Source organism: Uranotaenia lowii, chromosome 1, assembly GCF_029784155.1.
Source record: "Uranotaenia lowii strain MFRU-FL chromosome 1, ASM2978415v1, whole genome shotgun sequence".
Lineage (NCBI taxonomy): Eukaryota > Metazoa > Arthropoda > Insecta > Diptera > Culicidae > Uranotaenia > Uranotaenia lowii.
This window is the reverse complement of record NC_073691.1, coordinates 165,021,685-165,037,813: the sequence shown is the minus strand read 5'-3', so window position 1 is coordinate 165,037,813 and position 16,129 is coordinate 165,021,685. Positions and strand designations below refer to the sequence as shown.

Here is a 16,129-nt window from a genome sequence, read left to right as displayed (position 1 = left end):
TTCTAAAAATGACAGCCAAATTTGCAAAACTTATTGTGACCTGGTGCAAAACTGGGTATAAACGAATACGTTATTAGTTTTTTGGATATAATATGAAGTCAGTTTAGCTGCAACACTCTACCCCCCTTACTTTCATAACAGTCCCATATGCAAAAACAAGCAAGAGAGAAAATCAGCTTTTCCTGTTTTGGAATAGGGTTAATGATCTAGAGCGGAACTAAATGGCTCAATTCGACGCAACTCGGAACAGTTGATCAAGCGGTGTGGTTTTGGGTTATATCCGAACAAAAAAATTTTCAGTTCAGCAGATAGATCTTGGTTTCTGCTTTGTAAAGATGATTTTTAGAAAATTTTAGAGTAAATCCTAATAACTCTAGAGCTGTTTTACTGAAGTAAGAATTCTGATCTTGAGCGGAACCACGCTGATCCGGAACCATTTTCTTCTGCCAACATCTTTTAAAGCTCTTATTCCCAAAACATGTGTAACTGTGAAAACTTCAATTGAATTTCATCTTTGAAGATTTTAAAGTTTAAAAATTAATGTTTTACGTAAACAAAGAAATTTAGCGTTCCAAAGTTGTTCTTAAAATATCCGTTCAAATTTGTTTCTTGCTTTAAAAAAGTTCAATTTTGACTCTGATTCACTGTATCTTATTTTGAAAGAATCGATTCTCTTAATTCAAATTTTAGTTTTTTATCTCAAAAACTAAATTCGTTAGTATACTTGATTAATTATGTGAATGTGCATGTTTAGGGTCATATTGCCCATAACAACTTTTGAAGGTAACGACAAAGTCAGTAATACAAAAGAATATGCCTTAAATTACAGATGTTGCAAAAAAAAAACTGTACATTGCTCTAAATCAATGTTTAAGAGAAAAAAATCAGTTTTTTTGTGATTTCTCCATTGTGATATTCTTTATTACTTTAATTTCCTTGAAATTCATGCTAAATTGGGTCATTTTTATATTTTAGTTGGGAAAAATCAGTTTACGTTGAAAATCTTTTCATACTTTTCTAATTCAAAGTAAGAAACCTAAATTTTAAATTGACCCAAAAATTATAATCATGGTAATCCGTTCGAAATTAAAAAATTCTATAAAATCTGTACAAATTTCAAAATTTCGTGCTCTGTGACACAGATGCTGTGATAAAAGTTTTCTCAAAATTTTGTGAAATTACAGATTTTTCTGTGATTTCTGCAATCTTGCTCTAAGCAACTCATTCATAGAATAAAGTTTATAATAATAATTCAAATTTCTCATGAATCACGGTAAAATTTATTATATTAAACATTTATGGGAACATTAATTATTAAGCTCAATTGATAAAACAATAATTTCTCAAGCCGATTTCCAGTTCGAACTCAAGTGTAAAATCAAACACAAGGGAATCGGATAGGTTTTCAATACCAGGGCACCAATTGAATCGTGGAGTGTTGTTATATAGCTATTTAAACTCGGTATGCTTTGCTACACTTTATAAAACTGAAGGAATGTGTGTAAAAAACCATTTGCATTTTTTGTTCATTGGGTAGTATATCGTTTTCAATTGGAATTTGAACATCATAAACCACCTCTTTAAATAAAAGCTAGGTACTTCTTAAAGTACGAATAGTAATGGCAATGAAGATTGATTATTATTCTGAAATAATGACTTAACTTTATTGGCTTCATTATTTTTCGAATAGTGTCAAAAAATATGTATGAAAGTCTTCCTCCTCCCTCTGAAAGTAAGAATCAAATTCACTTTCTTGTACCCCAAAAAATTAAACTTTTTGTGTGCCTAGTTTGGTACGCTGTGACACCAATCAATTAAATTTTGTCCTATGCGAACTTAATTTTACATATTTTCTTTCCTTAAGCTGATATAAAAAGAAAGATACAAAGGTGCTGCATACATGCAGGGGTAAAAACCGCGTGGTAGACATTAGGCATAAGGCAGCGCACCTAGGGGTTTATTTCGGAAGCTAGTAGTTCCGCTCAAGATCAAAGATGGTTCCACTCAAGATCATATTTTACTTTTAAAAACTACGCCATTAATTGATATTTTAATGGAAAACTTGTTACAAAAACCCGAATAATGCTTTTTTATGAATTTTTCTACCATTTTATTCATTAAGAATCAGTTTATAACGGTCGAGAGTGACATAAATTGACGTTCAAAATCAGCGTGGATTGATGAAAATTGAAGAAGAAATGCGTATGTTTTTGAATCTTCTAATAACATTATTTCATTTAATAAATTTTAGCAAAAATGTCAATGCTTGTATGAAAAGATCTTGAAAAAGTGTTTTTTCAACATTTTGATAATATTCATAAACAATCATTGCGTAGATCTTAAGAAAAGTAAATGGTTCCGGTCAAGATCAGATTTCGACTAGTTCCGCTCAAGATCATTTACCCTACATTCTTAAATTGTGGTAACCACTTTCGGCATAAACGAAAATCGTTTCTAGGTTGTCATAATAAATCGTAAGACCTGAAATTTTCGAAATTGGGTTATTGGTAAGGTCGAGAGCACCATTTTTATTCATTATGGGACTGTTAATCGACCATATTTGAACCTTTTTCAAATCTACTCGCATAACAGTCCTATATAAAATATTTTTTTCTCACCAAGCCACTTTCTAAGACTTAAATTTGATCATTTTTGAACTTCTAAATGCAATTTTCAAAAAAAAAAAACATAACAAATATCGTAAAATCCACATTGTAAGTTGAATCTTTTTACGATTTTTGATTGCATCCGATAGTTTTTCGCTCAGGAAGTCATTCCTAAGGAAGTCAGACTTGCCTTCGAAAACTAGTGTGCATCGTTCGACATCAAGTGAGTTAAATTTTTTTAAATGATTCAAAGCAATTAATCAAAGACTATTTCGCCGAAAGAAGCATTTAATACTAACCAAATCCGTGGTATATCACATATGAAACTGTTATTCGGGTGTATTTCATATAGGACAGCCACAAAATGATATTTTTTTCGAAATTTGTAGAACAGAACCTCTTTTTTAGTGTTTTATTTTGAATCCCTATGTTGACCTAAAATGACGAAAATTCATATGGGACTGTTATGCGAGTAGGGGCAGTATACAAAGCACAAAAAATAGTGTTTTTACCTGCTTCGATAAGTTCTTTTGTTTCCATGTTGTTGGCAGTGTGCGCTATCTCCATATGTGAGTGCAGTTGTTCGACCATTGTTTGTTTCCGATGCAAAAAAAAGAGATTTGTTGTCATTATTTCTTTCATAACTCTTCAAGGAGTTGAGGCCCACTTTGGTGTCTTCAGATGAAAGTTGCATCATAAATTGAGCTATTCAATGGTATTTTTTGCAAAATATTCTGTGCTGCAGACGGTACTTTAAACGCCATTTAAAGTTTATTTACAACTTTTCATATTAAAGGTCTTTATTTATTTTTTTGCAACTATTTTATTTGGAAAGCTGATAAAATTCCAATGTATTTTGATGTGCTATTTTATAATTTCCGTTGAAAAATAACAGAGTTATGTAGCTTTGAAAAATGGTTACTTTTTATTGACAAAAAAATCTAACCTAAGCTAACTCAAAAAATAAAAATGTTAGAAATCTAAAAAAATACATGTGTTTTTAAGTCGCAAAAATGAACCGAGAACTCCAGTTCTCAAGATTCCAAAAATTAGAACGATTCTTGAACCCGTAGATGAACTAGAAGCATTTTCGTGGGAGTAAAAAAAATTGCGATTTTTCTGAAGTTAAGGGAGACTTGATCCCCTATTGATCTTTCATTCGGGAAGCCCTAATCCTTGTATAAAAATCAAACAAAACCCCAAGATAGAATGTAATTTGACTATTTTGGTCATGTTTGTTCTCATTTCACAATTTACAGCTGACAGAAGAAGAAAATTCTATAACTTTGTCTCAACGCTATAGACATTGCATACTTAAAGGCGCTATTTTTTTTTTATAATCAATAAAAAATTAATTATTTTAGCCCTTTTCTTCAGACAATTGTTGGATAAATATTAGGTTTTGGATAAATTTTAGTAATCTAGTAATCAGCAATGATAACGATCAATTCAGAAAAAGAATATGCCGTTTTTAAATCAATTATACCCATAATCAACATTTTAGAAAACTTTTTCTGAAAAAAGTTGGGAGTTTTCGATTGCTTTGAAAATATGGCGTTATGAAGTTCATATAACGCTCGAACGATTGATTTATTGAAACAAATATTTTAGTTATAATTTTACCATGTAAGGAACATTTTAAAGTGATGAAAAAAGATCTTCTTACATTTTGTAAAATTTTTCAAACAAAGTTAATTACTCAAACAATTATTTTGTTAAAAAAAATTTTAAACTGCAAGCATTGTTATTTTGCTCTTTTTAACACATTTTGCTAGAACAATTGGACTTTGTAAGACATTCCAGTTTCGAGATATAGCTAAAGAATCAAGTATCCTCATTCTCCCCGAAAGAAGAATATGAGGCAAAACACCTCCAATTTTCCTTTTTTTTTATCGAAACATGTTAGCTCACAGTGCTAAGAGAGAACAGAGAAGCTTTATGATAAACATTTAAGAATTTTACCCGGTATTATTATGAATTTTCACTTTTCAATCATTATTATTTGATTTTTCGTTGGTTTATAAATTCTAAACCGTTTTCCCTTCCTATTTTTGAAAATAAATGCTTAAAAAACTGTAATTGCTTAAATTGGACCGATCGACAGTACAGAGTTTCTTTAATGATACCAAATGATCATTCAAAAAATATCATAAAAACGATCTAATAGTTGAGTTGCCAATATCATTGAGTGATTTTATTAACATGAATATTTCTATGTTTTTAATCTTATCTTCATCCAGATTCAATCAATTGAGATTTTCAAGTTTTGTGGTGTTTCTCCAGTTACTGAAGTTCAGTTGCATGGTTTTTCTAAATTTTGAGAACTTTGGATCTTTGTTTAAGGTAATAAACTTATTTGGTTCTATCTAATCTATTTTTTGTCACATTTAGAATAACAATCTGATAACCATATATTTTATATGATGAAATGGTGATTGTAACTTTGAACCTTTTTTTTTCAAACTTAATCCATATTTTTTTCAAAACTTCAAAACTTGATTTGAATTATGATTTAGATTTGAGACACTGAATTGTGGTTCGGAATATAACCTGATTTTATTCTTGAATTCTCAAACTCTTATATCTGTATCGCTTTGGAATTTGAGTTCAATAATTTTGTTTATTTTTTTGTAAATTTTGTCTTCCTTATTTTAAATCTTCATTATACTTCCCAATTGTCATGAGGTAAATATTTCCCGATGAAACAAAAATTAGAAATAAATTTTGCATTCTTCAGCTCATAGCAGAGCATTATTTTTTTTTTAATTTCTAAACTCTTACGCGATGTTCCGCGATTAACTAACAATTTTTATTTGAAGTTACCAAAAACTATCTTCTAGGCAGACAATACAGACATGGCTATTTGAAGACAGTATACAACTCATCTCGAGTTCTTTTACACTTTCGAATTGTTTTGTATTCTCTGGGATAGCATTTGAAAAAAAAAATCGAATCATAGGGTTCTCCCGAGAAAAATTGCTCTGGGCCCCCCGATGGCTTAATGCGGCCCTGAATTTACCTCAAAATGCAACAAAAACTACACCAAAACTATACATTTACTAGGGCAAAAAGTTGAACTAAAAAATCCACCTGCTGCTTCTAAAAACTTCGATTTCATCAGGAAGGGTCTTTGTTTGTGAGCCTTCGAAAAAATATATATTTACAGATTTTGAAATAACATTTTTACTTATATTTGAAATTTTCAAAAACAAACCTTGTTTTTCCCAATTTGAAACTCAACTTATAGGTTTTTAAATGTAGAAAGAAGTTTTGAGATATTTTAACTCTAAACGAAGTTATTGATGATTATGTGGAAAAATTTCTAGTCGATCAAAGTTACCCCGGTGATCAATGTTACCCCGTTTTACTATAACGAGTTTTTCTCCTTAATAAAAATAAACATCTATAGAGTTTTTTTTTATGTAGATTTTTTCCAAGAAGCTGAAGTCTAAAACAAGAAGGATTCGAGCATACTTTACGGCACAATTTCAGTAAACTTTGCTATCACGACTTGAGGGTAAAATTTGCACTCATTTTGCTTGACATAAGGATGGTACACAAGAAACAGGAGAGTAAAAATCTAGCGTAACATTTCAAAAGGGCGAAACTGCCAAATGTAAACAAATCGAGTTAACGGTCATTCCGGATGCACGCGGTTGCACTTCACCTATCAAACGCGGTTTCATCTTAAAATTACTTAAAACTTTCAAAAAATTGATAAAATTCAATTGGGCGAAACTTCCTGTTTATGCATTTTCGTTGGAACGTGAAGTTACGCCTATTCAAAATGGAGTGAATTTTTCTATTCGTGTAGGGCCAAAAGGCGTAACTGAGTTGACCGTGTGTGACAAAAAGGCCTAATTAGTTTTTGCGTGTAGGATGAATGGGCGTAACTTCAAAACCAAAACAAAAACGGCCGATCAATTGGGCGAAACTTGCAGGCGTAACTGAAATCGAAAACAATAATAGGGCGAAACTCGAAAATCTCTGAAATTACGCGAAAAAAGTTGAAGTTCTTGATAACCATCGAACAATAAGTGAATATAATGCACATTTTTTGATTTTGTTGAACAAAAAGTGGTCGATTTTATAAATAGGATTTCAATAGGTGTTCCGAATTTTCAAACGCGTTTTTCTCGTTTCGAGCTAACTGCTAGTTTCGCCCTTTTTAAATGTTACGCTAGAAATGTTCTTACAGCAAAGTGATGCCAAACTTGTGTTTTTTGAGACCCAAAAGAAGTTTTACAACGAGGTTAGGCTTTGGGTCTTAAAACACCGAAATTGCGAGCAAAACTGTCTACAATAAGTTCGGTATTTATAGCGAATCATGTATTCGGCTTGCTATCATCCAAAACCTAAATGAGGCCTCATTTTGATTTTTTTAACATCAACAGCGAATGTTGCTCACTGCTTACCCCTAATTATGGTTCGCTATCGATTTTGGCATTCAAGTCGGGGATTTTTTGTCTTTATTTGAGAGAATTTTCACTGTTTTCAGCCACAGAAGAAGGAGCTTGAATTTGAGAAAAAGAAAACTAACAATTTGATCCACAGTGCCTCCTTGCAGCACCTTGCGACGGAAAGCAGGGTCAAAGAAGACCACTCTCTGGGAGCTGCTTGTGCTGCCAGTTGCTGTAGTTTTTGGGATGGAGCGTGATGCTGTTACCTAGTAATTTATGAGCTTTTCGGTACTCACCAAGTTTAAGCTCTGTTACGCCATTTATCAGCGAGAGGTCGACGGCTCACGGATGCCTCACACGTACAGGTGCACACACAAACACACATACATCGATCGTTTAGCCGGCGATGGTCAGGTTTCTATTAAAAGGCCCTTTTCTCTGTCGTTGACTGCGTTGCTATGTTTCGTCTCGTTGTACCTTCAAGTTTTGGCAGGTTGATGGCCTGTGTTTTTCCCTCTTTTTAGCTGTTATTTTCGTTTGGACAGATTTTACGTCGACCGGAGAATGTTAAGAAATTTTTCAATCACTGCTGCAGAATAAGGAACATTCATTATATGATCGCATGTTCCGGGGTTTTGTGACATTCAGGAACCGATGCGTGACGAACAGGATTCTAGATGGAGAGAAAGAAAATTCTAAAATTAGATTTTTATTAAGAAGTTATCAGAAAATATATTTTAACTTGCATGATATTGAAATATATCGGATCTGCTTATATTACATAGCAGTTTCCGTTGGAATCCCTTATTCAGCCGCTATTGGACTTTGAGCGCACGCATACGGAACTTTTTACGTACAAAATGTTCTTGATGTTCCGATTTGTTGTGGGTTTAAATTGAGTTGTCATCTTTTCCGATTTTGTCGCAGCAATTGTCGATCAAAAAGCACTCACCATCTATAACAGGCCATAAAAACTGTAAAAACAGGATCCCCGGTGAAGAAAGCGCCTATAAAATACGGAATTCTAAAACCACACTGCTTAGCTTCCGGACTCGGACCAATTGGCTCCATTTTAATTTAAAAACGTTCTCAAAAACTTAACTCATAAAAATATGTACTTTAACAAAGATTTTTCCGGAAAAATGTACACGCAGTGTCCGTTTTACTCGACCAATTTTGAAAAGTGTAATTTTCAAGCATGTTGTGAATTGCTATAAAAACAGTCTTTGTGGAGGAAATTTACTACTTCCAATGGTTAATGCGATAGGAAACAACCTAAACTGCTCATCTACATGAAAACTGCAATGAGAAAAGCAATATCTGATTTTCTATTGCGTTTCTACCTTAGGGTGCCCGTCTTATCCCACTTTCCCCTATGATACGTTAGACTGAGTCGAATTGGGGTCATTTTTGATTTTCTCAAACCCTGGGGTCTCAAAAGCCTCGTTTTGGTTAAAAACTCATCCATGATTTTTTAGCAGATTTTTCAAGCAACGTTTACATGAGTAAATTTGAACTTTCAGGTTTTTATGGGAAAATTGAAAATTTTGTACTGAAAAATCAACATTATTGCTAATGGTTTTCGTGCCAATTTATACAACCTTTAAAAGAAATTTTCCGCTGAAAAACTTTGTCCAAGGCCTTCCAAGGTAACTTCGTATCTTATTAGCCAAAAAAAAAATTATTAGCTATTTAACAGGAGTATAGCATTGAATAACAACAAATTCATTTGACATCACTGCTGGTGCCTTGCGTAGTATTCCATGAAAAGTAGTCATGCAATACCTAGGCTAGGCACCCAGCAGTGATGTCAATTGAATTTTTTTTACAATACCAAAAGACATGCTTCCGTTCGATACCTAATAACTTTTTTGTCTAATAAGATACAAAGTTATGATCTTGGACAAGGTTGTTCAGCGGAAAAATTTCTTTAAAGAATTTATAAATTTGCTCAAAAACGATGAGCAGACTCGGTTCCACAGAAGAAATAAAAATTATGACACATTCCACAGTGACGTGAAATCGCTTTTCCGGGCTTTTCGTAACTGTTATCATTCTAGAAGTCAACCAATTTACTTGAAAATAAAAAAAAAATCGATCATAAATTGAATTTCCTTTGAAATGAATATGACTTTTGTGACGTGAATTCCTCGCTAGAAATGACCTTTTTTGACTTCAGTTCATACCGCTTCGATTTCCTGTTCTCGCTGTGGAAATATGATATTGGTTTTTTTTAAATAAGTTTTAGATAAAAATATTACCCACAATGTTATGTTCATAACTTCTCGATTGAACATTAACGAACAAAGTTAAGCCTCTTAAAGTTGTGACGTAAATTCACTCATTTAAAACAGAACAGGGTAGTGTGAATTCACGTCATGAAATTTCAAGTTATTCTGATCAATTCTTGAAAATCAGATTTTGTGACGTAAATTCACACATTCGTGCTGTTGTTACTTAGCTGGATTCCGACAACCGATTTCTATAAAGTTTAGTGTTTCAGAATCGTCTCATCATTTTCAAAGAACATCTTATTTTTTATTGTTAAACAATGTTAAAATATTCTCGTAAAAATTAAAAAGTTTTCTTTTTTTTGTAAGTGAATTCACTCATTTGCGACTGGTTTTGGTTCGCTTTTTAAAACAACCCCATTGGATGGAAAAAATAATTTTTCTACACAATGAAGTATTATCAAAACGTATTAAAAGAAATTAAAATAAAATCAATCCATATATTTGAATCAATTATTTTGTTTTCAATATTTACACTTTCCCAATCAAAACTTTGATTTTCGAAACTGTATAAAACATGTAAAAAAAAATTCTCTCATTTTCAATAAGTTTTGTGTCAAAAATTATTATTTTTTACCGATAGTAATTTTGTGAAATAAAAGATAAAAGTTAATTAACGAGAATATTCCCACAGAAGAGCAGCGAACACTGAACTCTTAAACGTTGGACACAAACGAAATGGACAATAACGACGGATAGATAAGTGAGTTTATACTCTACATATTTTGTTGACAATGCTCATTATAATGTTTAAAAAATAATGAACTTCCAGTTACCTTAAGAAAGACCTCCAAAAAATGGACGAAATGTTGGACATTTCAAAAGCTAAGCTGGTTGATTGAATCCTTAGATCGAAAAATCGTCAAAATTACTATTAAATATTAATCATGATCGAAAATATATAAAAAAAAATTAAATTTTAAAACGAATGTCGGTGCTGACAGTGATATCCTAGACAAACTAATTCTTGATTTTTTGTTCCCAAAACATCAAATAGAGATCACAGATTTTAAAAATTAAACCATAATAATTTTAGTCTATCTTTCTATTTTTCTAGACAGCACATGTGGTTTCGGCGGTGATTAAGATTAGATAACAAAATTGAACCAGGGGAATCAAGAAAATAAAAAGTTGGTGGTTGTGTTTTATGACGATTAGTCTTTTTTCAGTTCACTTTTAAAGTAAAAAGATGTCAACCATTTAAGAATTGGAAACGCACTCTCTGGAGCCACCAATAAAAACTTCAAATAACATGTTTTTTTCCCGACGTTTTACGTTTAAAAGCTTTAAAAATATTACATACTGACACTGACCACCGTCAAAAGGGGTGCTTGATTTCATTGAATGACGGCTGCAAGTTCTCATTCAGAGGGCAGTGGGATCGAAAGAATGATACTATGTGAAACTTATTTCCGCCAAACGTAAAACTTATGATTGAAAATAAAGGAAACACTAATTCAAAAACAAATTTAGCTGCTGACTGTGTTAATCTAGAAAATTTTTTTTTGGACAAGTCAACTCTGGATTTCTTGTAATTCACAAAACATCAAATAAAGATCACAGGTTGAAAAATTCAGCCTAGGAGAATTTTAAAATAAGAAATTCATTGGTTGCGTTTTTTTCGAAGATTATTTTTTTCAAAATGTTTTATAGAAAACAAGTTTCAACTATTTAAGCAATGAAAAATCACTCTCTGGAGCCACCATGCTGTGCTTTAAGGGACAATATTATAATATCAACAAATAAAACGACTATTTCCGATGCACTCATTGATGTTTGACGTTTAATAGCTCGAAATAGGATTGCAACCAAACCGCTGCGTCCTATTTGCCCATTGTAAATGGGATTAATATGAAATTGCAGCTGTGCTGTTACGCAAATTTGCTATAGCACAGCGAGCGAAGCACAATGGCCGGAGCACTCTCCCTGTCGTTATTTTAATGGGACAGTCAGCTAGCCTGGAAACGAATGCTTCCGGAAGTGTACATACTCACGACCTGGTTGAGGTGTGTGTGTGTTTGTGTGCCTGTGTGCATTCGCTTTATTATTGGTGGTTTGCAATTTCAAAATGTAAACCAAAAATTGCGTGCAACGGTGAATGCAAATAAGCGAGTCCGGTTAGCATCTCTATTTATGTAGATTTTGCCGGTAACAAACACAAAAAACTCGCAACTAACGGCTTATTTCAGGGTGCTCCAGATACCCAATTCCGCTTTGGGGGTCATCATTGAAATGGCTCCATAGAGCTTGAATGGGGGTTGAATGTGCGTGTGTTCTTGCTGCCTGCTGGGAGTAAGCTTTAGGAAGCGATTTAATTTATGCTATTGCCACGTGAATCTCCCGGAGATACAATAATTCAACGCGTTTGTTACATTCATTTATTCGGAACAAATAAATTGAACGTATCGACACTTTCGCCAGGATTAGCAGCACGAAACTTCCGCGCACCGGTAGGAGCATGTTCGTGTGATTGTTTTACCGCGTTGTAAAATCGATGAATCCCCCGCTGCTGGCAGATGACACATGAAAAGACAGCTAAATTTGATTTATTAGCAACGATTACTGCGAGTGGGAGGGAAAAACTCGATTGAAATGGAAATCGAATCAATGATGTATGAGGGGAAAAAATCAATTTCGGGTGGAAAGAAATATGGTTTTTACCGCTTTTCGATTTAACGACTGAGCAAGGCTCGATTAAGCAATTAGAGAATTAAGATTCAGAACAGTTTTTAAATTATGATTGTTATAAAAAATTTAATCACTTTTTTCTCGTAAAATTTGTATTACATTTCTTGAAATTAATTTCTAGAGGAGCCCTGATGAACAACTCGTTGACAACAATTTCCGGGAATAATTGTACATTGCATGGCCGTAGGAACGGGGGGGGTTTTGGGGGTTAAACCCCCCCCATGAGGGTCCATCAAAAGCAAGCGAGGTATTCTACTCTTCACTCAAAATTTGTTTTTTTTCTTTAAATTTTGATAATGGCGTAAGGATATTTGATAGTAACAATTTTGACTCCGAACTGATGTCAAAACCTCGAAGACAGATAACAGCTTCAGAATTCAGCGACATTTTTTCAAAATTATCTCACTTAGTGATAGTAACTCATTTCTTAATACTGAATTTTAAATAAGATTTAACTCATTTCAGAGATTCTGGCTCCTTATAATCAAAATCGAAATTGTATTTCTGTTTTCATATTTCGGAATATGTATCTGCTTCTGGATTAAAAATTGAAATGAAAAGCTGTGTTTGAAATCGTCGTTTAAATTTGTTTTTTACAAAATAAATTTTTCTACAAAACTCATTTTAAAAAAAAATTTACTCATGATTTTCGAAACTCATACGCATTATATAGTTAATATTTTTCCGCATAAAAACTTGAAATCATATGCAAAGTTAAAATATAACAAAGCTTCAAAATGTCTATATAGATTCATCATTCGATTTTTTTTATTTTTTTTTAGATTTGTAAGTCAGATTAGAAATACAGAATTGGAATGAAGAATAATCAATAAAACCCAAAACATCTGAACTATAATTATGGATTCATGATTGAGGGCCATGACATTTATTTCAATTCTTGGGCCATATTTCTAAATTGAGAAACCGTTTTTTGTTTTCGTACATTTAAGAAAACGCATTGAAATTTCGAAACAGATTAAAAATTCAAATTTTGAATTCTGGTTCTAAATACAGATTCAGATTTAGCTCGTAGATGACTTCCACAATCAAAATAAAATTTTCAAGATGACTAGTTCGGTAAAGAATTTAAATTGCAAGTGATCGCAGGCTTACAATTCTCAATGTTGTTCGATTTTAAAATTCAATTAAAGTCAGTTCGTTGGTACAATTCAACCGAAAATGACAAAAATTAAGTAGAATTTGAGTTCATTTTGCAAGTTTTCACTTATGAAATACTTATTCAAATAAATTCACAAAATTGATTTTTTATAGAAATTAATTGATGATGATACATATATCTTCTCTTAAAGAAATTGCAGGAAATTCCGTATGGTTTGGCTTATTGTTCCACATTATGAATATTGCAGTTTTTTCAAGAACCCAATTTTAGAATAAAATTTTCAACTAGAATGGAGTTTGCATAAATCCTATTCGAACTGCAATATTTGGATCTTTAAGTTTAAATGTGGAAAATTGGATTTCTTCTTAGATTTTTTTCGAAATTGAGGGCTTTCTTAAAAAAAAACTTATTGTAAGTTCAAATCAAATAAGCTAAATTAAGCTGGCCAGATTTCCCCGGTCCAGTTGCACAAATTTTGTTGAAACCATTTTGATTTTGTCCCGATACATTCACATTTTGGGAAATCAAATAAAAAGTTCGAATTGCATCATTATAATTTGTCAATTCGTCAATTTTGTCGCCCGAAAATGAAATTTTTCAAGCTATTAAAAAATTGAATAAACGATTTTTTGGGAGTTCGAAATACAATTCAACATCTGGTAATGGGTTTCGATGCAAAAATGATACCAATTTTTTCATATTTTTGATGAATCGTTCCTTGATTTTTATCAAATTTCCCTGGGCAGTGCCCGGATTTTTGTCTAAAAATTTGGAAATAGAATGCTCGATGTTTGCCAAGTTTTAAATAAAATTGCCCAGATTTGCTCGGCCCGGATTCTTGAGGGAGAACTTTTGCGATCTTAAGCTAAGCTCCCCAGGTTTTTAAGCAAATTTTGAGATTTCAACCTAAGTTTCCAATTCCGTTACTAAAGGATTCTTTATACAAATCCTAATCATCATTTGATAGATTTAGGGATGGATTTTCAAAAGTTTCTATTTAACACAAAAAACTATTTTTGATAAAGAACTTAAACATGAATAATCAAATAATATTTAAAAATAATACTTTTTTTAGTTCATACATTGTTTGAAAAAAAAAAGTCATAAAAAATAATATGTCATCAAAACCCCCCCCCATGAGTCAGTTCTTCCTACGGCCCTGGTACATTGTAATTTATTTTTCAAGTCAATCTATCTCAATTTACCTTGAAACGTTAGGAAATAAAAGCTACCAAGAACCTACTCAATTGATTCAATACTTGTGTTCTGAACAGAACAAATAAAAAGCTTTCCAATTCGTTGAACCGATTTATTTTGATCCGTTTGGTCGGTTAAAAAATTCCTAATGGTAAACAATTTTAAGTTAATTACTTTTAATTTAACTACCATTGTTATGTGTGCTTACGTTTGTGTTTGACAAATGTTCGTACTCGAACCGGGAAAAGTTTGATTTCCTATCTGCCACTTTACTACCTATTTTTTAACCATTTATAATTATTTGTTTGATTTTATAATATATCGTATTTATTACATTTCTTTTTTAGGTGTGGCTGCTAAATGATATCCAAAATGGACTACCGGAATAAGAGATTTTGCAGAACTATGCGATTGGCGTATAACCTAGAAAACATGTTCTAAATAAAAACCGTTCTACGTTCAAATTTTACGTACCTACGTGTTCTTTTATAATCCTGATCTGATGTACTACCGCAGTTTTTACTTTTGGAGCAAATCGAATGATTAGGCAAATGAATATAATGATAATACCTAATCTTAAATTTTAGTAAGCACACGTTGTCTTCACAAAACTTAGCGACGAAATGTGTTTCTGTTTCCTTTTTGTTCTTTCATATTGACACTTGGTATCAAGGCGGGGGGGTAGGTGATTTACAAATGTGTATGTGTTGTGTCACAACTTGATTTCAAACATTAAAATTCCAAAGCGATTTCTGTGTTTCGATTTTTCCACCGCGAAACCACCGTTTCCTCCTTGCAAATTGTCCGGCCAAGACATTTTTCTTTTCAGGCTCATCGAACATGCAATTGTCACACTACCACCCTTCGACATCCTGTCGTCCCTCCCCCGAGTAATCGAATATATTGTCAAATATTTGCTCCATTAAATAATAAAGAATCGGTAAAAAAAACACGGCAAACGATTTGTCCCTCGATTAACTCGAATAGCTTTATTCTTACCGGAGGGACCACGACGCCCAACTTTCCGAGCTGGACCACATTCTCTGGCCTCTTGCCGGTAGCAGCGTCTCGAGTCAGCGTCGCTAGTCTTCTTGGAGCAAATTTCTTCTCCGGATGCCAGTAGTGCAATGTGAACAGTTTGCCGTAATGCCTTCTTATGGTCAAGTCGAAAGAAGTGCAGATGGGATTTCGGTTAAGGTTGTGCGATATTGTTTGTTATTTTTTGTTATGCCCTTTGCCAAGTAGTTCTCTCAAGGTTTACTCGAAGTTGTTGGCTGTCATTTCGACTAATACTGTTTTATTTCTTTTTTTAACGAAACTTCATAATTCTCTTCTTAAGAGGGTTTGTCCTAATTTTTCAGAATTTATATCACTACGCTAAAGCTTTACACACTAATTTTAAATGATTTGTGCTCAAATAAGAACTTTTACTAGACTCATAACACACGACGTATTAAGTCTAGTCCACACTAGGCAACTTGGACTACGAATTCGGCTGCTGAAACTTGTTTATGTTTACATATGATGAGATGCACGTCTCGAGTCTCTCAACAAGTATAGGAGACCTTCAACAACCAAGATATAAACATAAACAAGTCTCAGCAATCGAAATCGCAGTTCAAGTTGCCGAGTGTGAACTAGGCTTTTCAGGATACGATACTTAACGTTCTTACTTAACGAAAGAGGATTTTAAATTACCTTTTCTTTCGACCGGTTTCGGGCTTGATGTTGCCCACCTACAGGACGATGTTCGACTGATTACTTCAATAGACTGAGTCGATTTGGGGTCATTTTTGAATTTGTCAAACCCTGGAGTCTAAAAAGCTT

The 16,129-nt window shown here is 32.8% G+C and overlaps 1 protein-coding gene across 1 annotated transcript in view; it reads right to left on the bottom strand.

Moving 5' to 3' along the window:
- Positions 1-16,129, bottom strand: part of LOC129739410 (uncharacterized) — a 363,355-nt gene that overhangs the window by 156,718 nt on the left and 190,508 nt on the right. Inside the window, exon 3 of the mRNA XM_055730891.1 lies at positions 7,303-7,679. The gene's annotated coding sequence lies outside the window, so the exon portion shown is untranslated. The remainder of the gene's footprint in view (positions 1-7,302; positions 7,680-16,129) is intronic.